General features: G+C 35.2%; 1 long non-coding RNA gene across 1 annotated transcript; it reads right to left on the bottom strand.

The window, feature by feature from the left end:
- Window positions 1-1,086: 1,086 nt before the first annotated feature.
- LOC127834874 (uncharacterized) lies at window positions 1,087-11,268 on the bottom strand. The gene is made up of 4 exons (XR_008028264.1): window positions 10,899-11,268; window positions 6,941-7,275; window positions 5,113-5,439; window positions 1,087-1,670 (listed from the first exon to the last, which is right to left on the bottom strand). It is a non-coding gene; the product is annotated as an uncharacterized LOC127834874 (long non-coding RNA).
- Window positions 11,269-12,077: the final 809 nt, after the last annotated feature.

The raw sequence follows: 12,077 nt of genomic DNA on the forward strand, positions 1-12,077 counted from the left end.
GTTAAGGCAAACATCACATTGTCAACACAATACAAGACAATACAAAGAATACTACATTTAACATAAAAAACATGATAAAACCGGTGTTTTAATCGGTTGTAGGGCATCTAAGCCTCACACTAAATCCAAAATTAGTTCTGATATAATGATGCAACTGTAATCTTCATTTACTTAATTGATAATTTTAGTTTTACAAACGTAACATGTATTTATAGAGTTATATAGATATATAATTATTATGTTCAAAAATAGTAACATTTTGAAAATATAAAACAAATTCAAAACATAGATCCTAAAAAAGTCCAAAGATTTTGAGAGCCAAACTCTGGCACTAACCCTTGTTTAAGGTATTAAAAAGGATAGGAATCCAAAGGAAACATACATATTCAGCGTCGAGCACCGACAAAATGCGGGAAATTTGGTTTTGATGTCTTTTATTATTCAAGCAAATGTTTAAGAAAGTGCCCATGAGATTTAATTACAATCAAATAAGTAGCATAATGCTGGTGGAGTTTACATACTTGCATGTTCAAAAACAAAACAGTGTCAAAGATGATTAAACACTCAGACATTAAACCTTGTTTCAACAATAACATAAACACATTCACAAACAAATTCTTCACATTAAATGAACACAATGGTATTTTGAAAAATTAATATTTTATATGGTTCATATGTTTTTATCGTCAACTGGTGTTTGAACCGATTCCAAACACCAGCTGCACGTTGAAGGTTGATCTTTGTTCTACTTCTTGCGTCTGTTGTGAGTGCATAGAAACTGGTCTTCTCAATAAATAGAATACTCCCTCGTAAACATTAAACTTCAATGATGGAAAATGGAAAAAAAAAATTTATATGCACAACATACATATATCTAAAACACATCAAATTATGACTAGATTATACTCTGAACAAACACATGGATATTTAAAATGTGCTAAGAACGCTTTAATGTTTTGGATATTGTAAAATATTGTTTGATAAATTGAAATAACAACATATGTAGTATTATGACTGTTTGAAATACTGCAAATCATTGCAGATCAAATCAAATCAATCAAATCAAATACTACATGTCATTTGTTTTAATACATATAGTTTGACGAAAATAATATCATAAAGGTACGCATAACACTAGTGTATACAAGTATGAATTGCATCCCTCTCTGTGATATAAAGAGTGAAAAAAATCAATTGGATTATAACGTTCGTTGTGTATTTGAATGAAAAAGATGCATTCTTATCGAATAATAAAGTATGCATATGGTCAATAAATTGTATCTCTATATATTCCCGTATAAATAGCAAATATAATTAAACATGTAAAATAAATTATTAATTGTATAAATTCAAGACACTTATATACATATTTAAAACTAACTAAAACTAAACATTCTAATCCAACATATTTCAATGTGTGAACAGATTAATTTGCACTACAATTATAATTATTGTAGCTAATCCAATAACAAAGTAGAACGATATTTATGTTTCTGATAATTACAAATTAACATAGGCGTTTTCCGTATTGACGATCACACGATCATTTTCAGAAACTTGAGATACTTGGTTCATAACACTGTACTCTTGTGTGTTGCCGGGTGATAAAACCGAATATTCATGAAACGAAGTATGCGCGAGTGTCTCATATTGGTTTCTGTACTGAGATTCTGAAATATAAAAAATGTGTTAATTTATTTCATATTGTTTCAATAGACTTAAGCGGTTCAAGACCCAAACTTATTGACATTCACAATCCAAACGCGCACTTTATATCTTTGATGTTTCACCTATATGCTATGGAGACTGATATATTTTATTAAAACAAACACTAGAGTAAAGTATCAATTTTTCATTTGATCATTTACTTCAATTGCAATATTCCTTATTGTTCGGTGTATACGGCTTAGCTCACTTTTGACGTAGATTTCTTGCCATACCGCGGCACATTTACGTCAATCCAAATGATGGAAGTTTCATTATTGAAAGTACAAATAAAATGCAATTCTTGAACAAAAACCAATAGCTGTTGCATTTCCCTTTGCGATTTAAATTAACACAGCTGTTTCAATCCAATGGTTCACATTGAACTAAAAAGAATATAAATAATGTATCAAAAACTATAAAACTAAACATTTTTATGCACAATTTTCCTCATTTTATGATGCAAAACGTACATTTTAAGCGCGTTTATATAATTTCATAAGTATTTGACGTGGCCTATCATTTAGTAATTAAATGGTAATTAAATTGAGTGCGTTTTAATACCCTTTTATTATTGTTATCCGCACGCTTTTTTAAAAGCTTGGGGATATTGTGGTTATCTCCGCTGTCCGTCCGTCCGTCCTTGCCACTATCTCCTCCTACACTATAAGCACACTATAAGCATTTGAACCTTGAAACTAGTGTTTTTCCCAGGAGGGCAAAGGGGCATGGCGCATTACTTTCAAAAAGGGCATTTTAGCGCGCAGTTTAGGCAAAAAGGGCAAAAACGTTCCCGGAATACCTGAATTACGGGGAAACATGTAATCGCATCAGAAGCAGTTGTGGAAAAAATAACATATAAGCAAGCACATTTATTGGTAATAGATGTATTTAACTTACTATGATTTATATTAATATATTTACCTTGCAATGTACATTTAGGTTCCATGCTGTTTCAATAAACTGTACAGCACGACAAACATAATAAAGCAATATATGCATATGAATCTGATTATACACAGATCCACCAACATATAATAGAAACCATATTTGTCTCATCCCATTTTCTAACAATAATCTTGACAGATGTTTAAAATAACATTGCGAGTAAATTGATCGCTAACAATATGCAAACACTCGTTTCCGTGACATACATTCACCGAGTAGATTACAAATAAATAAATAATGTTGCTGCTATCTAAAACATTTTTATGCATCGTTGATTATCACAGACATTTCATCAATTCCTTCTTAATGTATAATCTCCATCGTTAATTCGATAGTTTACGACGTTATTTGCCATTTTTGCCGAGTCACAATTTAATTCTGTATAGTCCGCCATGTTGATAAAATGTCAAATGATGTAAGCGACAGGTGCGCATAGCAACGTTATATCGTATACGCGATTCGCATTTTGTAAAATTAGTATACGTCTCAGTAATTATTTTAATAATTAGATCTAATTATTTTAAAGACAAAAACGATAAAGAATAAATTTGTTTGTGATTTTAAATGTAATTATGCGTAAAAATATATGTTTTGATATAACTGAATAATGCATGCAATGCACAATTGCCACGAGAATAACATCGAGTTTTTCATCAAAAGTCTCCGAAGTAATGATTTTATCGTGGAGGAGTACACATTGCCGACCGAAAAGTGCATTATCGATTGATACTGACACGGGGTTATTCACGCATGACTAATTCACAGTTTTGGAGCAGTCAGTTTGACTACCTTTAATTCAAGCACTGTTATAGATTAAATCTACTCGATTAATGTACATGTGTAGTCGATTAGACGTTGACGTCTCTCGAGTAAATCAAGCACAGTCGGAGCGTCACAGACTATCAAGGAAGCTGATTTTGCGGACCAAGTTAGATCGTAAGGCAATAAAGATGTTATCGATAAGGGCGCGTGGCGAAATTTGCCTTTGAAAAGAAGGGTGCGTGGCGATAATTTGCCTTTGAAAAGGGCAGAGTGGCGATCCGGGAGGGCGGCGTGGCTTTTCGCCACGCTAAAATGGCCTGGGAAAAACACTATGAAACTTACACACGTGGTAGCTATGAGCACATATGAGACCCTGCACTATTCGGAATTTTGATCTGACCAATCTAAGTCAAAAGTAATGGGAGTTGTGGTGGGGCCGGATCAGAGATATTCACTCATTTTTTATATTTTATGTACTTTAACATTGGCCATAGCTTTTGCAATATTGAAGATAGCATTTTGATATTTGGCATGCATGTGTTTCTCATAGAACTGCACATTTTGAGTGCTGAAATGTCAAGGTCAGGATCACCTTTCAAGGTCAAAGGTCAAACAAGAGGGCCAAGATGGCCTTAGTTCGCTCAACTGAGAGAAGTCGGTTCATTCAATCTTTACCTAATGTCAAACATGACCTAGATATTGACCAGACAAACATCCTGGTCAAGTTTCATCATTATTGAACCAAAACTCTGGCGTAGGGAGTGTTTTTGTTTTTGTAAGATTTGAAATGGTGACCTATATTTTGAGTTGACCCCCCAAACATCAAACTTTGCTTACAAGGATTTTGTATAATAAATGAAAATTTGGACAATCTAAGGGCAATAATTATGGCATTAATTTGTGATTTTGCTCATCATCAAACTTGACTGAGATCTTTCAGCAACTTTGATAAAGAATGTTTGAGAAATGTGAATGCTAGAGTGTTAACAAACCAAATGTGGACGGACGGACAGTGGACAAAGACTATTCCTAAAACCTCACCTGAGCAATCAGGTGAGCTAAAAAGTGTGTTTCACCGATCTGAGCCATTTTTCAACTTGTCCAAGAAATCAATAAAACCAATGTATTGACTAAGTTTCACGATGATTAGGCAAAAATTGTGTCTTTTATAGTGTTCGATCACAAGGTTTCTCTCTATATAGTCACATAAGTACGAGCTGCTAATTAAAGAGCCGTTAAATAAGGTCCACGAAATGCTCGGCATCGGGTTTCCAGACGACAAACATTCCAGCGTAATATTACTGTTTTGTATTACAGATATACTCGATGGTACAATTGCCGTGTTGTACAATACCGTCGGCCTAGCTGGATAGACTATAATCATAAACACATACACACATTGTGTAGTAATGTATGAGACACGTATAGTCGTGTAATTAGAATGAATGGTAACGATGTGATTTTAATATAATATCTGTATTCTGAATTTGAATTATTTTAGCATGTCTGCCAGTAAATGTTTGTATATTATTGAGAAACTTTTAATTTTGATATGATGGCAACACGCGGCGTTCATGAGCATAGGCGGTTTTTATCATTTATTAATAGCAAGTAAATTTTATTTCATCGATAAGGCAAACGTAATTTAAGTTAACACACGTATAACCTATTAGCAAAAACACTGTATTAAATACTTACTAAAAACATTGATGGTCAGAGACCTATTGGACATAATCTTTCCGTATCCTTTTGAGACATTACAGTATATCCATGCATCATGATCGTTAGATGTAGGCGTCAATGTGATACTGCTTGCCGTCACATCCGACACTGTTGAACTAATGCTATTCCCAGTTATATCCACATCATCACTGTAGTCAGAAGGAGTTCTGTTGTCCAGGTACCACGTGATGCTGGGTGCAGGTCGTCCTACTGATGATTTACAGCGAATGTAGCTGACTGCCATATTGGGTAAGACGGATATTGTTGGTACGTCAGGGGTCAGGGTTGCATATACTACGGGAACTAAAAAAACAAAGCAAAAAATGGCATCATCAGTTCGTCAATATATTTCTATATAAAACAAAGTCAACATATCATGCATTTTTACTTCAAACATCAACTAGAAATGGCGCGGCAGAGGCCGACGCGTATCCCCACGCCGAATGTTTGACCTAGGTGTGCCCCAGGGTTGGTAATGGGGCCATGCATAGCTGAGATTGACCGTATTGTCATAAGAGAAGTTCATCATCAATTAGAAGTGAATTGGTGTAGAAATGAAGAAGTTATAGTAAAAGGCAATTTTGGGTGGGTGTGACATATGTGGGCAGGGCGCCCCAGGGTTGGTAATTGTGCCATGCATAGTTGAGATTGACCGTATTGTCATGAGAGAGGTTCAGTATCAATTTGAAGTGAATCGGTGTAGAAATGAAGAAATTATAGTAAAAGGCAATTTTGGGTGGGTGTGGTCTATGTGGGCGGGGCGCCCCAGGGTTGGTAATGGGGCCATGCATAGTTGAGATTGACTGTATTGTCATAAGAGAAGTTCAATATCAATTTGAAGTGAATCGGTGTAGAAATGAAGAAATTATAGTAAAGGCAATTTTGGGTGGGTGTGGTCTATGTGGGCGGGGCCCCAGGGTTGGTTATGGGGCCATGCATAGTTGAGATTGACCCTAATGTCATAAGAGAAGTTCAGTATCAATTTGAAGTGAATCCGTGTAGAAATGAAAAAATTATAGTAAATGGAATTTTTTGGTGGGTGTGGCCTATGTGGGCGGGCGCCCCAGGGTTGGGATTGGGGCCATGCATAGTTGAGATTGACCCTAATGTCATAACAAAAGTTCAGTATCAATTTGAAGTGAATCCGTGTAGAAATGAAAAAATTATAGTAAATGGAAATTTTTGGTGGGTGTGGCCTATATGGGCGGGGCGCCCCAGGGTTGGGAATGGGGCCATGCATGGTTGAGATTGACCGTATTGTCATAGGTGAGGTCCAGTATCAATTTGAAGTGAATCGGTGTAGAAATAAAGAAGTAAATGTAAAATAACCTAAAAAAATGAGTGATAATTTCTGACGCGGCCCCACCCCAACCCCTATAACTTTTGACCCAGGGGTCAGATCAAAATTCCAAATAGTGCAGGGTCGCACATATGCTCATAGCTACCATGTGTGTAAATTTCAAGGTTCTAGTGCTTTTAGTGTAGGAGGAGATAGTGGCCAGGACGGACGGACAGACGGACGGACGGACGGACGGCGGAGATCACCACAATATCCCCACCTTTTTTTCAAAAAGCGTGGGGATAATTATCTTCTAACATCCACATCGCCATGCAAATCAATTTTTTATGCAGATCGTAATTGCTACATAAAATATATGGCGTATTTACTTAAGGTTTAAAATAAAACTACTTTTGTAAATGACATATAGTATTTAAACATATGTTTAACTAATTAAACCAAACACATGATTGGTGCTACGTTGATGCATATAGGAAACAACGCACGAATAAGCATGAAATTTACCTGTTATTATTAGTGTTATTTCATTACTGAATGTTGCTTGCTTGTTGATGAAACCGAACACTACCACTTGTCGCCATTATTGATTGTGTCCAAAGGTCTCAATTTACACGTAAATGCCATTCCGTTGCACACACAGGTCGAAAATACATCTGGTATGGTCGTTCGTGCAAACTCACACACGTTGTTCATTGCAAGAATAGTAGATGAGGAACTATCCCCTGCTGGTTGCAGCCACTATCTTACGACTGTTGCAGTCGGATGTGTGCAGGTTAATTGTAAGGATTCGTTTACTTGTACGGATGTTGCGTTCGATGTCAAGATTGGAGCCTGGGCGCCTGACGAAAGAAACACATTAATGTAAACTAAAGTCATTCCAAAAAATGCAAATGCATTTTCGATATCGCAATAGATATATGTTTACCGATATAAGCGATGCCATCTTTGATATACATTTGTAAATCGATTAAGTTTACTTTTCGCATTATGTTTTAAACTGAATTCTTACATCGGTTTATGAATACCGATATAAGCGATGACATCTTTGATATAATTTGATTAAGGTTAAATAGGTCCTTTTATTTTTTTAAATTGCATTCTATTCTTACGCACAGTGCTTATGAAATTTACTCGTCAGAATATACTATCATATCATAATATTCAAGTGGTATAGATAGACACTTTGTGCTGCAATAGTATGTGTGTGAATTACTAATTGCTACTAATAAGGGTGAAATCAGAGAAATATTCATATCAGAACTATCAGATAATTATATGTCATGCGTTTGATATAATTTTATCCCACTTTTACAGCGAAATCGGTTGATTAAAGCCCCGTTGATTAAATTTCATCTATAATCAACGGCAAGGCTATAATCAATGGCACGAAATGACGTCATCAACTGCCGAACCGGGACTACTTTTTCCCACGCACCTCGTCACCTGTATTTGCCAAGTGCATCAATAATAAAAACAATCTCAAATGTGTGTCAATCTTAATGACCTTAAAACAAAGGAAAGTAGCAAAAACGAGTTTTTTGGCATTTATTGTCATTAAAACCTAGTATTAGGTAAATTTAACACTATGCAAATAGGTTCTGTTGTTGTTGCTCCCCTTTGAAGAAGTCAGTTTGAGTTGCTCCCCTTTGACCGTAGAAAACAATCGTCTGGACCAAGAAATCCTGTGTTCATTTACAAGCTGTACTCGGATATGCGGCCATCTGATTTTTCTTCGAAGCATCTTTTCTACCTGGCAATACGCACAAATGACACTGCATCCCGGTGATTCTTGCGTCAACAATTGGGTGTCAACAAGTTAGGTCAGATGCTGAAGGCCATGACAAAAGACGCCGGCTTTCTCAAGCACAAGAGAATGACGAACCACTCAGTTCGCAAATTACTGGTCCAAAAACTTCGAAATGCAAACATTCCAGCCACTGAAACCATGGCTATAACAGGTCACAAAAATGTCCAGTCCATAACCAATTATTCAAACATATCTGTTGAACAGCAGCAAAAGTGATCATTCTTGCTCAGTCCAGTAAATGTAACAATCCAACAGATTCCTCTTGTTCACCTTCATGCACCGAAACTATGGCCGAAATGCAGCCTAGACAACCACTGTCTACCGTCGAACAAGTTGATCTTCATGTTCGCCCCACCCAGTCACTTCACCAGCAAATGTATTTCTCTAGTTCGAACAACTTTGCCTCACAATTCTTTGGTGCCACGTTTAACATTCAAAATGTTAATGTATATAATTAGCTTAAATCCAAGTAATCTTTGTTATTTCGTCACGAATAACCACATATTATAACAAAGAAGCAAATATTGTGCACCTCGTGATCGACTCGATAGTTTGATATCGAAAGTGAATTGTGTGTGGTGTTAGGCTACGTTGTAAACAAATGTAGTTCCTTGTATATAACAACTTAATGTAATATTGATATCATAAAACTTAAAGATTTGCAATTCAATATGATTAAAATTGTAATTAATAACGCTCGACACTTTGTTACAGAACGATATTCTGATTAAAAAAATGATTATTTGATCAGCGGTTATTTTTGGAACGCGGAGTAATACACTGACCTTGGTTACACTACAGTCATTATCAAAGTACGACAAACACTCATGAAAACTTATTTTGTTTAAATAAAAAAAGTTTACTGAATAAAAAGTGGGATAAATAGAATAATAGGTTAGTGTTGATTATAGATCAGGTTTATCATGCTCGGCACGAAAACGAAAAAGCACTCGCCAAGGCTCGTGCTTTTTGTTTTCTAAGCCTCGCATGATAAACCTGATCTATAATCAACACTAACCTATTAATCTCTATTTATCCCACTTTTACAGCGAAATCGGTTGATTAAAGCCCCGTTTATTAAATTTCATCTATAATCAACAGCAAGGCTATAATCAATGGCACGAAATGACGTCATCAACTGCCGAACCGGGACTACTTTTTCCCACGCACCTCGTCACCTGTATTTGCCAAGTGCATCAATAATAAAAACAATCTCAAATGTTTGTCAATCTTAATGACCTTAAAACAAAGGAAAGTAGCAAAAAACGTGTTTTTTTGTCATTTATTGTCATTAAAACCTAGTATTAGGTAAATTTAACACTATGCAAAATGGTTCTGTTGTTGTTGCTCCCCTTTGAAGTCAGTTCGAGTTGCTCCCCTTTGACCGTAGAAAACAATCGTCTGGACCAAAAAATCCTGTGTTAATTTACAAGCTGTACTCGGCTATGCATCCATCTGATTTTTCTTCAAAGCATCTTTTCTACCTGGCAATACGCACAAATGACACTGCATCCCGGTGATTCTTGCGTCAAAAATTGGGTGTCAACAAGTTAGGTCAGATGATGAAGGCCATGACAAAAGACGCCGGCTTTCTCAAGCACAAGAGAATAACGAACCACTCAGTTCGCAAATTCCTGGTCCAAAAACTTCGAAATGCAAACATTCCACCCACTGAAACCATGGCCATAACAGGGCACAAAAATGTCAAGTCCTTAACCAATTATTCCAACATATCTGTTGAACAGCAGCAAAAGTGTTCATTCTTGCTCAGTCCAGTAAATGTAACAATCCAACAGATTCCTCTTGTTCACCTTCACGCACCGAAACTATGGCCGAAATGCAGCCTAGACAACCACTGTCTACCGTCGAACAAGTTGATCTTGATGTTCGCCCCACCCAGTCACTTCACCAGCAAATGTCTTTCTCTAGTTCGAACAACTTTGCGTCACAATTCTTTGGTGCCACTTTCAACATTCAAAATGTTAATGTATATAATTAGCTTAAATCCAAGTAATCTTTGTTATTTCGTCACGAAATAACCACATATTATAACAAAGGAGCAAATAATGTGCACCTCGTGATCGACTCATTAGTTTGATATCGAGAGTGAATTGTGTGTGGTGTTAGGCTACGTTGTAAACAAATGTAGTTCCTTGTATATAACAACTTAATGTCATATTGGTATCATAAAACTTAAAGATTTGCAATTCAATATGATTAAACTTGTAATTAATAACACTCGACACTTTGTTACAGAACGTTATTCTGATTTAAAAAAAATGATTATTTGATCAGCGGTTATTTTTGGAACGCGGAGTAATACACTGACCTTGGTTACACTACAGTCATCATCAAAGTACGACAAACACTCATGAAAACTTATTTTGTTTAAATAAAAAAAGTTTACTGAATAAAAAGTGGGATAAATAGAATAATAGGTTAGTGTTGATTATAGATCAGGTTTATCATGCTCGGCACGAAAACGAAAAAGCACTCGCCAAGGCTCGTGCTTTTTGTTTTCTAAGCCTCGCATAATAAACCTGATCTATAATCAACACTAACCTATTATTCTCTATATAAAGTTATTTTTACATATAAGATGCAATACATCGTATCACGTATGTTTATGTGTATTTTTATAAGTCAAGTACTTACCGCAATGATCTGCATTTGACACAATGGTCAAAATTATCAATCCACATTTAAAACACATTTTAATAAACACGAAACTTTACTCATCGAAACACTCAAAGCTATACACGTAAACCGTGCAGTGTTCAAGCCCAACGATCCAACGAGTTGATCCTTAGTAATATCATAATAATTAAATTCAACAACTCTAACACAGCACAGAAACAATCTTTTTTCAATTGATAGATGTCAACAATGGCATGAAAATAAAAACAATCATCTATTGATTAGTTTGCATTTGTATGTTTTCAGTTAACCAGTTATTGAAATACGCCTCACGTGTAAGCCAATGAGAGAGTTATACCTCGTAAATCAGTAATAGCGTTCAAAGTTTGAATTCGTAGATTGCCGAAGCCGGAATAGATATTTGCATTTATTTGCGGGTTAAAAATCGATTATTAAAATGGTTTCAAACAGATAAAGCTGCCTTTCAACATATTGTAATACATTAATGAACAGGATTGCCGAATGAAGTCAATGAATTGCTTTGTTAACCATACGACCTGCGTAATTCGAACACTTGCAACTCTACATTTGTATTTATATAAATAGCTCATCGCTAAGTGTCCTATATTAAGCTAGTTTCTATTGAAATAGTGTCCTTGGCCTAGTAAAATTTAAAGCGGACAGGTTTATGGTTTAGAAAATAAATCAAAATTAGGATTGCTTCGCTATTTATTTGAAAACATTATATTTTATTCATTTATACTCACAGAATGCTGCATAAACAATTTAACAAAATATTTAATGTGTAAAAATAACTAAATATAAAGACTGTGTGAATTAAAAAAAATTAAATAACAAAATCCTATGCGTATAGCGATTCCGTATAAGGGGAAAGAATCAGATAATTCACTAGTAAATGGATGTCCACATTTATCTGCTCTTGAGCACAATAGGCATTTATGTTTTTAAGGGACTTGTTCACTTATTGGAAACTAACAATGTACATTTATTTTTCTAGATTGCATCAATTTCAATATTGTGTGAAAAACACTACCGAAAAATACCATACAGTTAATGTATTGATAAATTTTGATTGATAAGATAAATTTTTTTTTTATAGAATAAGGCATATCAAGAAATGTAATGAGTCAGTAATGTAATTATTTTTCAAATAATTTGTCTCCCATGCTTTATTAA

Source organism: Dreissena polymorpha, chromosome 6, assembly GCF_020536995.1.
Source record: "Dreissena polymorpha isolate Duluth1 chromosome 6, UMN_Dpol_1.0, whole genome shotgun sequence".
NCBI lineage: Eukaryota > Metazoa > Mollusca > Bivalvia > Myida > Dreissenidae > Dreissena > Dreissena polymorpha.